The 12102-nt window shown below is 37.7% G+C and overlaps 1 pseudogene; it reads right to left on the minus strand.

Moving 5' to 3' along the window:
• Positions 1-297: 297 nt before the first annotated feature.
• Positions 298-402, minus strand: LOC115062954 (annotated as a pseudogene).
• Positions 403-12102: the final 11700 nt, after the last annotated feature.

A 12102-nucleotide genomic window follows, 5' to 3' on the forward strand; every position in this document is an offset into this window, starting at 1 on the left:
GGCCATGGATCCAGACCTGGACCCTGGTGGCAGCTCAGACCAAGACCCCACCATGGTCCCAGGTGGCATCACTGGCTACTCACATCAGGCAGTTCCTCACTACCCACAAGCCTCAAGTTCTGCCTCTCTTCATAGTGCACACATTCTATGTCCTGCTTGTACATTATGTCCCTCAGCCATGATCTGCCCTTCCCATTGGGCCTGCATGTCACCCAACTGGTGATCATCTCAGGCTAGCTCCCTGCCTGAGCCTCCTGGAACCAGACTGGTAATCAGCTCCAGCTTGTTTTCTCAGGGACTATTGGGCTACTAATCATTCAGGTGTCCATAGGTCAGAACATTGAGGGGACTTAGCCCCTCTCCTTTCTGCCACCTACTGACTCATATGTGGCACTGAGCAGTTTTGTTTTCTTAAATGCACATTTAATTACATGCACAGTAATTAAATGAACAGATTTTAATTATGCCACTTGGTATTTGGAAATTCACTCTTGCTTTATGTGATATGAGCTTACTCCTTATAAGTGGTAAGTAGTACTATTACGTATGAATATATGAATGCGATCTGCTGATACATCTAGTGGTAGACATTATTTCCATGTTCAAGGTTCTTTTTGTCTAACTCTTTAAAATGATATTTACGTCACATTTTTTGAAAAATACACTTAATAGTGCAATTACTATTTTTAAATTTCTTATTACATTTTATTCATCTCTCTCTCTCTCTCTCTCTCTCTCTCTCTCTCTCTCTCTCTCTCTCTCTCGTGTGTGTGTGTGTGTGTGTGTGTTAGGACAACCTGTAGGTGTGGATTCTTTACTACCATATGGTTTCCTACCATATGGGCTTGGGGCATCAAATTCAGGTCACTATGCTTGGTGGCAAGTACCTTTTCCCACTGAGTAATTTTAGGCTCCTAAGTCTTTTAATAAACATTTTAAGAAAATTGTGCTATATAACACTCTAGTTTCTTCACACTCTTCTTGCCAACTCTCTTCAGCTTTTCAGTGGAAGGCATTCCTGGAAGTACATGATGTACTGGAGTTTTAATTTTCTATTCCCTGGTGATTAATAAACTTAAGAATATTTTGCATTGCTATTAAAAATTCACATTTCTCTTGTGTTTTGTCTACTCTATTCTTTTGTCATTTTAAAACTTATATATATATATATATATATATATATATATATATATATATATATATACTGGTTAAATCCTTTTGTTAAACATGTTTACTGTGAATATTTGCTTCCCATTCTGCATTTAATCTTCCAATAAATACACAAATTCAATAAAGTATTGTTTTTAATTTCAAGCTAGTGTGTTTTGAATCCAGTTGAAAAAGTCTGGCAGTTCAGTGATATGATACTACTATTTTCTTCTGAAGGTTTTAGACCACAACTATCATATTTCTCCAATATTATAAACACTGATTTCAAATCTTGTAATTTTTTGGAACCTTGTAAAAAATATACGGCCAATCAACTATCCTATTTTCACCATATTTTCCCTGCTAGATTCAATATTTATTGACATTTCTTATACCATGGATAGTTTAAATGTGCAATTTTTTTAATAATTGCTTCTATTTCTCTCTTAACCCAGCTAGCTTCTAAATAATTGAGATTGGAGTGTTTCATTTATTTAACAAGCTTTAAGGGCACAACAACTGAGCCATATTACACTATTTAATCTTATAAAATTGTCTACCTCCCAGCCAAAATCCTGAACATATTTGCATTTTATGGCTTTCTCTGCTAGAGCTGTTTTCTCAGTGTCTCCTGTGCTCTCTCTCTCTCTCTCTCTCTCTCTCTCTCTCTCTCTCTCTCTCTCTCTTTCTGTGTGTGTGTGTCTCAATCATTGGCTAATCAGCTTCTTTATTGACCAATCAGGGAATAATCGGGGAGCAATGTTTTTCAAACAGACATGAGGGTACAAAAATCATTTGAATGCAAGGATTATCTCTACATAGTGGACAATAACGTTATACCTACACAAATGTGCTTGATTTCCTACATTACTGTATTCATTGGTTCTTGATGTTTTAGAGGTCTCCTCATTGTCTACCAGGCTATCATTTATTGTTCAGTCTATCAACTATTGTCTATCTGGTTAGCTTGGAACAATAGATTCATGTTCATCAGGTGCTTTATAATAAATTGTGTTCTTCTATTTGACTTTTGAATTGTTCCATATATGCTCAGTGTGTACACTGGCTGTAAGCCAAGCTCATCTTAAATTTTATCTATCTCTGCTATGCTCATCTATTCCTCCCAAGATTCCTGGTTCATTCTAAAGGCAAATGTTTTAAAAAGTCTTCTGAATATTGAGTATGCTCATTGCTACAGGAAATAGTCTTAATTGAATGTTTTTCTTTAGTGGGTTGAGGCTGAATATGAATTTATACTAACCTTTTATCTTTATGAATTTTCTTATGAAATTATTTAAAAGGGTATATTCATTTCATGTCAATCTCATAAGATTCTTCTGTGCCTTTCTCCCTTTAATATTTATATTAAATATTCACATATGAATACCTTTAAAGTATTTTCTCAAATTTTGACTTGGTTTATGATGTTCATTTTGTTTATTTAATAAGGAAGTGATACAAAAGTATTCTTATTGATTAAAGTAAAATGTTCTTATAGATCTTTTTCCTTTCCTTCCACTTAGTTTTGGCAACTTTTATGTCTATTTAAGATGTGAACCTAAGAAATTAGCATTGGTACATCTTGAAACTAGACAATCTTTTACCCAAATATTCACTAGCATCTGTTTTCTCTTCTGAGATCATTTGGTCACAGTGTCCCCTCTTCTCCAGCCTTTGGTAAATTCACATCTTTCCTTATCTTCATCATCTGCATAATTTGAAGCGTACTACTTGTTTGATATTTTCTAGTGACCATATTAAGGTTTCGAGTCATAAAAATCTACCATAGCAATGGTGTGTTCTCTTCGGTATCATATAAGGGGAACATGGTTAATAACATCATATTATTTATAATTATAATTTTTAATAAAGTCATGTTTGACAGACTTCTATATATCACCATAGACATCTTTCTCTAATACAGAGCTGCTCCTTTCCTTCAATGAAAGGTCTTCTTGCTAAGGGTGTTTATTCACTGTGTAGTTACTGATTTTGGTCATTGTTGATAAGAAAAAGACATGTAGGTATGTATATGAATAAATGCCTCACACCCATATATAAATGTATATTGTAGCCTATGAGTTGTTTATTTCTTCCAACGTTCTTTGTTCTTTTTCTACCCTCTCAACTCCCTAACAGTGGTTAGGAGAGAAAAAAGGATAGAGGGGTAAGGGGACGACATTATTGTTAGGCTACTTCTTGCTGATTAGGGGCATCCACTCTTGAGGGCAAGTTTGATCTTCAATGCCACGATATCTAATTTCTTCTTGTTATTTTTTCTTTGCTCGTGACTACTTAACAAACTGCAACCAACAGCAACCAACAACCAACCACAACCCAACAACAACAGCCCCAGCTCTCAGAGCTCCAGCATTTATATATCATTTGATAAGTCCCCAGAATTCCAAATGTCACACTCTTGCAGAAAGTATCTGATGTTAAGGAGTCACACTCCCACAGAGCATGAGGCAAGTCATGGTCAGCTGCAGTTGACAACCTGAAGTAGCCCTATATACCATACCTGGGATTAAAAAGGAAATACATTATCATAGTATTCTATGTTTTCATAGAAAGCAAAATTCTCACTCTAGTATATATAATTGTCCATGCTGGTGCCTTTGGCCCAGGGGGAAACCTCTAGGTTTATTCTAGATTTTATCATGTCTTTACTAGGAATTTTTTGTTAGTCAGGGATGAGCATGCTTCCTTTAACTACAATGTATTTACCCAATACCTATCATACATATAGTCTCAGAAACACTGAGCCAAATTCTTAAGAGGAATCAATTTATCAGCTGAAGGATTGTTGTGTGTGATTCCTTGCTTCTGCAGCTTTACCATGTTTAGGCAAAACACTATTCTCAAAGATACCTGTCCTTGTTGGAAATACGTATTTTAATATTTTGACTTTGTGTTATTTCAGCAGATGGTCAGTTCACCTTTGTTAGTCTGTGAATCAACATCTTGTTGTATTGTTGAGTGATATCTAACTATATGAATCTACCACAGTTTGTCTAGCATTAAAATATTAATATGCTTACTTTTGTGAACATGCATTATAGTTTTTCTTAGGGGGGAACTCAGAGGTTGCTGCATTACGTCATAGGTGTATGAGAAACTGCCAAAGTGCCTCCAAACTGCCCTTACCATCATGTCTTCACACTGCAGAGCTGCAGTTTGCCCCCACCTCCTTGCAAAACAATTTTCAATGGCATGATTGTTCTTTTCCCCCCACACTAATGGAGATGGAAGGTGAACATTTTTGACAGGTTTTATATTAAGTATTTTTTTTATATATATACTCAGGGTATTTTCTTTATGAAAGATAAGATTTGCAACTATTTGCTTTTAGTTTGCACATGTTCTTTTAATTTTTTAAATTTCTTAATTTTGCCATATAAAGCATCTTACATGCCTGTATCAAAGTTATACTAGATAATTTTCTAGAATATGGATTTTGTATTGCATTTGGAAGGCAGTACCTGATACATGGACGATTAGCCCATGTCCCCTCTACACTTTGGACAGTTTCATTTTTAAATTCATTTTTCATGCACTTTGAGTTTATTCTAGTATATTGCATGAAGAATAGATCTATTATTATCATTTTCCAGATGGCTGAACAATTACTCAAACAGTACTTAAGAGTATATCTTGGCCCTAGCGATTTGAGATGTCACCTTGATCATGTGTTACATTCTCAGAAGTTGTTGGCTCTATTTTGAGCCTCCTTATTCTGCTTCCACTGTGTAGTCACACACCAGCACCCACACTGCTTTAGGTTAAAAAGGACATTGTATCATATTTCAATACCACAGAGAGCTATATTTTCCCTAGAGCCCTTTTTGCTGCTTATAAAGTGAATATATATATATATATATATATATATATATATATATATAATTAGTTTATCATTTTTCTGGTTATCACATTAAGCCAACAATTAATTTTGAGAAATCTGAGATTTCAATATTTAAGACTTTAGAAACAATTACAAAAATATTTAACTCATGCTACTTCTAATGTATATCTTTTATCTTCATCTTTTTAATTGTATATATTTTTCATTTTCATTTCCCCCTGCCCCTGCTGCTATGAGGTTGTTCCCCCACCCACCAACCCACACCTGTCTCCCTGCCCTTGCATTCCCCTTCACAGGGTATCAAGACTTCACAGTGCCAAGGGCTTCTCCTTCCACTGATGCCTGACAAGGTCAAGCTCTGCTGCGTATGCAGCCGGAGCCATGGGTCCCTCCATGTATAATCCTTTGTTGGTGGTTTAGTCCATGGGAACTCTGGGGTGTCTGGTTGGTTGATATTGTTGTTCTTCCTATGGGATTGCAAACCCCTTTGATTCCTTCAGTCCTTTCTTTAACTCCTCAATTGGGGACCCTGAGCTCAGTCCAATGGTTGGCTGCAAGCATCTGCCTCGGTATTCGTCAGACTCTGGCTGAGCCTCTCAGGCAAAAGCTATATCAGTCCATAGCAGCCTTATTTGTGATAGCCAGAAGCTGGAAACAACCTAGATGCCCCACAACAGAACAATAGATACAGAAAATGTGGTTCATTTACACAATGGAATACTACTCAGCTATTAAGAACAAGGGCATCCTGAACTTTGCAGGCAAATAGATGGAACTAGAAAATACCATGCTGAGTGAGATAACTCAGATCCAAAAGGACATGTATGCTATGTACTCACTAATAAGTGGATATTAGGCAAAAAGAAAAAGAAAAAGAAAAACACACAGAATACACAAGATACAGTCCACAGAATTCAAAAGGCTCAACAAGCTGAAGTGCCCAAGTGAGGATGCCTCAGTCCTGCTTGGAAGAGAAAAGAAAACAATCACAAGTGGGGAGGGAGAGAGGGACTTGGGAAGGAAAGTGGACAGTGGGAGGGAGCAGTGGGGGATAGAGAACCTGATCAGGTATTGGATGAGGGAAATGGACTGAAGCTTGAGGGCCAGCAGAAGGAATGTAAACATGCAACCTCAGGAATAGGAGGTTGGGGGGAACCCCCAGAATGCACTAGAGACCTGGGAGGTGAGAGACTCCCAGGACTCATAGGGAGGGACCCTTGATGAAATGTCCGACAGTCCAGACTCTTGAGGGTTAGGTGCATCATCTTTGATTGAACACAGACCTGGAAGTCCTCTACTGTATGTGTGTTGGGGACCTCATATCAGCTGGTGTATGCTGTCTCTTTGGTGGTCCAGTGCTTGAAAGATCTCGGGGGTCTGCTGGTCCTCCTTACAGAATCTCCCTTCTCCTCAGCTTCTTTCAGTCTTCCCTAATTCAACAACAGGGGTCAGTTGCTTCTGTCCATTTGTTGGGTACAAATAATTGCATCTGACTCTTTCAGCTGCTTTTTGGGTCTTTCGGAGGGCAGACATGCTAGGTCCCTTTTTGTGAGCACTCCATAGCCTCAGTAATAGTGTCAGGCCTTGGGACCTCCCCTTGAGCTGGATCCCACTTTGGGCCTGTGGCTGGACCTTCTTTCCTCAGGCTCCTCTCCATTTCCATCCTTTTAATTCTTTCAGACAGAAGCAATTATGGATCAGAGGTGTGACGGTGGGATGGCAACCCCATCCCTCACTTGATGTCCTGGTGAGGGTGGGGGCATCCACGCGGAGATGGGGTGGGGAGGAGGTGTGGGATGTGGAGCAGTCAGAGGGCGGATGGGGAGGGGCTAGAAATGGACTATGGAGTGTAAAAAATTACAAATAAAATTAAATTTAAAGAACAAGCTATAAAAATAAACATAACATTTTCTAAAATAAACATAAGGGAAATTGTAAAAAAAAAAGTAGCTTTATACATTGTATGGAATAGTGTGAAATTTAAGATGTTCATAAAACACACATGTACAAAGCTCATGTGGTGATTCAGCTGAAGTTTTAAAGTCCATGTAATCAACTAAGAAATGCACCTTAAGAGTAGTCCTGTTCGGAGCCTGATATAGCTTTCTCCTAATGTATATCTTTTAAAGTTTTCTAAATAAAAAATCATTTCATTTAATGAGTATTTGTAAGTTAATTGTATATATTAATTTCTGAGTATGTTTATTGTCATTTGAATCAAGTTTTCTCTTATATACTATTCTCATAAATTATTTATTATATAAAGGATATTTGTCTTTGCATATAGGGTTTGATAATTAACTAATACTTTTTTATTTTCACAGTTTACCATTGATTCACTAGGCATTTTGGGGTATATATTCATGGAGTTTGAAAGCATACTTTTATTTCTTTTCTCATATCTAATTACATTAGTTCACACCTGCAGTTCAATGTTAGTGAAAGAGTTTAAAGTATATTAGGCTTAACTGCCTTCTTCTTGGTTTTAGCAAGACTATTAATGATTTTTTTCTAAGAATAAATGAAGTTGTGTATGTGTGCATGTGTGCATGCGTGCATGCGTGCATATGTGTGTGTGTGTGCACATGTGCGTGAGAGTGTGTGTCTATTGGTCTATATCTATCTACTCCTATAAAGGGTTATTAGAAGAGGGTATTCTATCTTGTGAAATCCTTTTCACATCTAATTGAGTGTTTCATTTCATAGACTGCCTTATATCCATTCTAGATTCTTGTTAGTCAGCTATTTTACTTATAGTTTATTTAACATTGGTCATAAGTTCTTTTCCAGTTTTTTGCACAGTCATTTTTCTAAACCACTGTCTCTTTCCTAAGAGTGGGTATTAAATGTCAAGGAGTATCCGGATTCTGTTGTCTCATTAAAGGATGTTAAATTCTATTCTATCCAACAGTCATGCGCTGCCATATCATCTTGATCTTCCATGAACTTGGCTTCCAGTTTTTCTCCTAGCCAAGAATTATTGCTTCATCATGGCCTAGGATTTCATTTTTCAAGAACATAGATGTTTCACAAATTGAATGAGAGCTTTACCCAGTCCCTCTGACTTCCAATGATGTTGCTAAAATCGTTCATCATCCTTTTTACTGTCTCTGTATATTTATGTCTCTGTCTCTATTGCTTTCTTTTTCACTCATAATCTTAACATGACAATATGCAGCTATGAATCATGCATTTGACGACAAATTTTTGCATATATTTTGGACTTTGTATGACCCTTCTTTGAGGAACTTTCTCCTAGATTGATGTTTCAGTGACCACAGACTTGAACCTGAGTCATTATATTCTCGTGAGTTCAAACCCTTCATCAGAAAGAATGGATAGCATCTTTAAACAAATAGCCATAGATCTGTGGGATTTCCTCAGTAGATGAAACTTCCCCCCCCCCCCCCAATCTACTGTTGTTGCCAAAGCTTCCATGCAGGGGCCGAGCACTGTCCTTGAAACATTTATAGTTATGGTGGGAAGTTTAGTGTTACTCAAATGACTCTGCCACAACTTGAATCCAGAGGGCAAGCACTGAAGTGAATGTGAGTGGAATCAATTCCAAAGCTAGTGGGGGTAGAGAGTGTTGGTGATTGAATAATTTGATTGTTCTGAGTGAAATGGTTGGGAGTTGCTGGCCCGATCACAGTCTCTCATACTCCTGTGGCGACTACTCTGACTTTGGTGAGCACGTCTGCTGTACCTATGCTGTATACACAGCTAAGGGAAAACAAGCACCATCTCTTCTCACTTCTAAAGGGAGGGAGGACCCTTGATATTGAAACCCCAAATTAGCTTCCAAGTGTTGCATGCTACTTGATAGGAACCTTACCTTTAACAGTAATGTAAGATAGCCCTTACAGTCATATATTTAATTTGATCATTTGAAATATATGTGGTAAATCTGTAAGAGAATATTTGTTTTTATAAAGGGTTATTTGCTTGTGTTCCAGATGATACAGTTCATTGGTCAAAGAGACAAGAAGGCAGACTTTTTGAGGATCTATTTCTTATATTATTTCAGATGGAAATGGCAGCATTAGTTTTGGCAGTTGTCTTCAGCAGTGTTCCCTATCAGAGTACAGGAATACCATCATCTGTAGCTTCATCGAGTTATAAAATGTTCAGTGTGAGTCACATAATAGGGAGATCACAAAGGCGCATTCTATTTTGAGAATACTCAGTATATGAGAATTTAACTACTAGTTGTTAACTTCAACGATGACTACACAACTTGAGAGGCATTGTACCCTGAACGCTGGCTCTGTATAATTGGCTTTCAGATATATTGAAATAAAATGGAACCTAAAATAATTTGATTTTCCGGTTTTCTATCTCTCCAGGAGATCAAGGAAGGACCTGTGTTTGTGATATATGTAATAATTAGCCTTTTCTAAATAGGCAATCTCGTCCAGGAGAAGAGATGACTTGATGTCCTCACTGGGTCAGGGCCATGCTTCAAGCCTACAAATATACAGATGCATTCTTATTAGGCTTGGTTATAGTTGTTATGCATGGACTTTTGGTAATTCATGATCTTCTTAGTAAACCCCAAGTTGGTTTCATTCTACATGCCAGTTAAAATTTCAGCAGTGCATGCATTCTTAAATGTGGGCCTAAATTTGATCATAGGTTATCACTGGTAACTGATACTTTATTGAGTGACATTTTTAAGAAACTCACTATTAGCATATAAAAACTAAATCAGGAATTGAGATAAATAGTTGGAAGGAAAAAGATAATGAAACCAAAGCAGTAGCCGGATGTCAGACTTAAAGCTAATTCTTGTAGAAATATAGAAGAAATAACATTTAAGAGAATTTAAGAAATAAAGTTAAAGACTACCTAATCAGATTTGGTAACCACAAGGGGAGAGCAAAGGGTGAGGCAGTTTGTGGAGAAAAGAATGGTTGTTGAATAAGAAATAGCATAGCAAAGAGAAAATACAATTTGAGATAAAGGATTAGGGTTTAGGGATGTAGTGGAGCATAGAAATGGCTATTTGGGATTCACTCTCATGGAAGTGATAAATGAAGTGTTCAGAGTGTATAAGGCAGGGCTCGCCATCATCTGCAATAGAGCAGAGGATGCTGTGGTAATTCTGTGACACAAATTTATAGAAACATTTTGTCTTAAAATGTTTCAGTGTGACATATTCCAGAGTGCCTTTCAGTATTAGAAGTTGACCTTTTTTCCTTGGCAGTTTGCACCTCATGTATATTAACCATAGTGTAGCCTTTGAAATTTCAAAAAGCAAAAGAATTCCTTTGGTTTTTCTGCACTGTGTTCTTATTATCATTCTGTATAAACACACACAGAAAAAGATGTGAAACAGGTTTAATGACACCTTAATTGGTTCACAGTCTCCAGTGATTTGCCCAAATAGTTATAATGGTTTTTAATCAGTTGTTATATTTAGAACACAAACTTTTTATCTCTCAATATGCCAATATTTTTCTTTTTTGGATTGATGAATTGTAAACCAGAGGAATAAGTGCTCTAAGCTTATTTTCCACGTCCCACATAACAGAACTTTGACCATTACTTCTGGTGTTTCCTTTGTTAGTTTACCAATGTGAGTCTTGCAATTACCCCCAGGCTCTCATAGGTAAGGAGCCATCCCACTCGTGAGTAGCTTGCTGGAAAGTTCCATTTCTCAGATGTAAGCTAAAGTCTGCCTATAGCAATTTCATGTCATTTTCAAACCTTATTTCCATGCATTGGATGGAAGCGAGGCAGTTACTGGGGCTGTTCCAAATTCTTGCCTTCTTTACCCTATGGAAGAAGATAAGGAGGAAGGTGACCCCATAGGAAGACCATCAGTCTCAACTAACCTGGACTCCTGAGATCTGTCAGATTCTGAGCCACCAACCAGGCAACATACACTAGTTGGTCCAAGGCCCCTGACGTATATACAGCAGAGGAATGCCTGGTCTGGCCTCAGTGGGAGAAGATATGCCTAACCCTCCAGAGACTTGAGGCCCCAGGGAGTGAGGAGGTCTGGCAGGGGGCCAGGAGGACATCCTATAGTCTTTAAGATGCCTATCTCTTTGTTCCTGCTTCTCTGAGAAGGAGAAATTAGAAATCTATTCTGTGTTCTTTCTACTATAAAACATCAAGAATCTAATTCCTTGCTATTAGGAAAGTATTGGAAGGCATAAATTCTCACATTCAGAGATACTGCGGTCATCAGCAGCATAATAACCAGAGAGGCTGCATCCAATAAACTTACTCATCATCCTTCCTTTCATGTAAATAAGCAGCTCAAGAATTTGAATTTTAACATTGCCACTTATGAGCATATCTATACAACGATTATACAAATGTTTTCCTCTCACTAAAGTAGGTCTCCAAAAAAACAAGACTTTTTGTTTGTTTGTTACCTAATTCCATTTCTCTGTGTTCTTGAAAGGGATTGAACTATGCATCCATATAACATCTCAAGTTAGTTTTCAGTGAGTTCAGACTCCACGGCAATGAGTGTATGGTCTGACAGACATGAGCTACCTACACAGAGGCAGCAGGCCCAGGCTCGCAGAGGATGGTTTTGGGTGCTGTGTTGGAAACATGATCCAGCTGGTACCAGACTGAGGTTTCTAGAGTGTTGTCTTTTTCCATTGTCTTGCTAAATTTGGCTCTCTTCCCCCCTCTCATATTTTCTAATCTGCCAAGCTACATCCCACAGTTTCTTCACAAGAGAAGATGTTACTTCCAAGGGATTTTCTGTTTTCTATTTCTATGGAGGTTTATGCAGACTAGTGTTTGAGTTGTTGGGTGCCCTTTACCCACCAGGTCAATGAGAATGACCCCTTAATAGAGATGGAAGAGAGAATCTCAGGTGCAGAAGATTCCATAGGGAACATGGATACAACAATCAAAGAAAAGGCAAAAGGCAAAAGGATCCTAACTCAAAACATCTAGGAAATCCAGGACACAATGAGAAGACCAAACATTCAGATAATAGGAGTAGACAAGAATGAAGATTATCAACTTAGAGGGCCAGCAAATATCTTCAACAAAATTACAGAAGAAAACTTCCCGTACCTAAAGAAAGAGATGCCCATGTACATTCAAGAAGCCTACAGAAC

The sequence above is a fragment of the Mus pahari genome, chromosome 1, assembly GCF_900095145.1.
Source record: "Mus pahari chromosome 1, PAHARI_EIJ_v1.1, whole genome shotgun sequence".
Classification (NCBI taxonomy): Eukaryota; Metazoa; Chordata; class Mammalia; order Rodentia; family Muridae; genus Mus; species Mus pahari.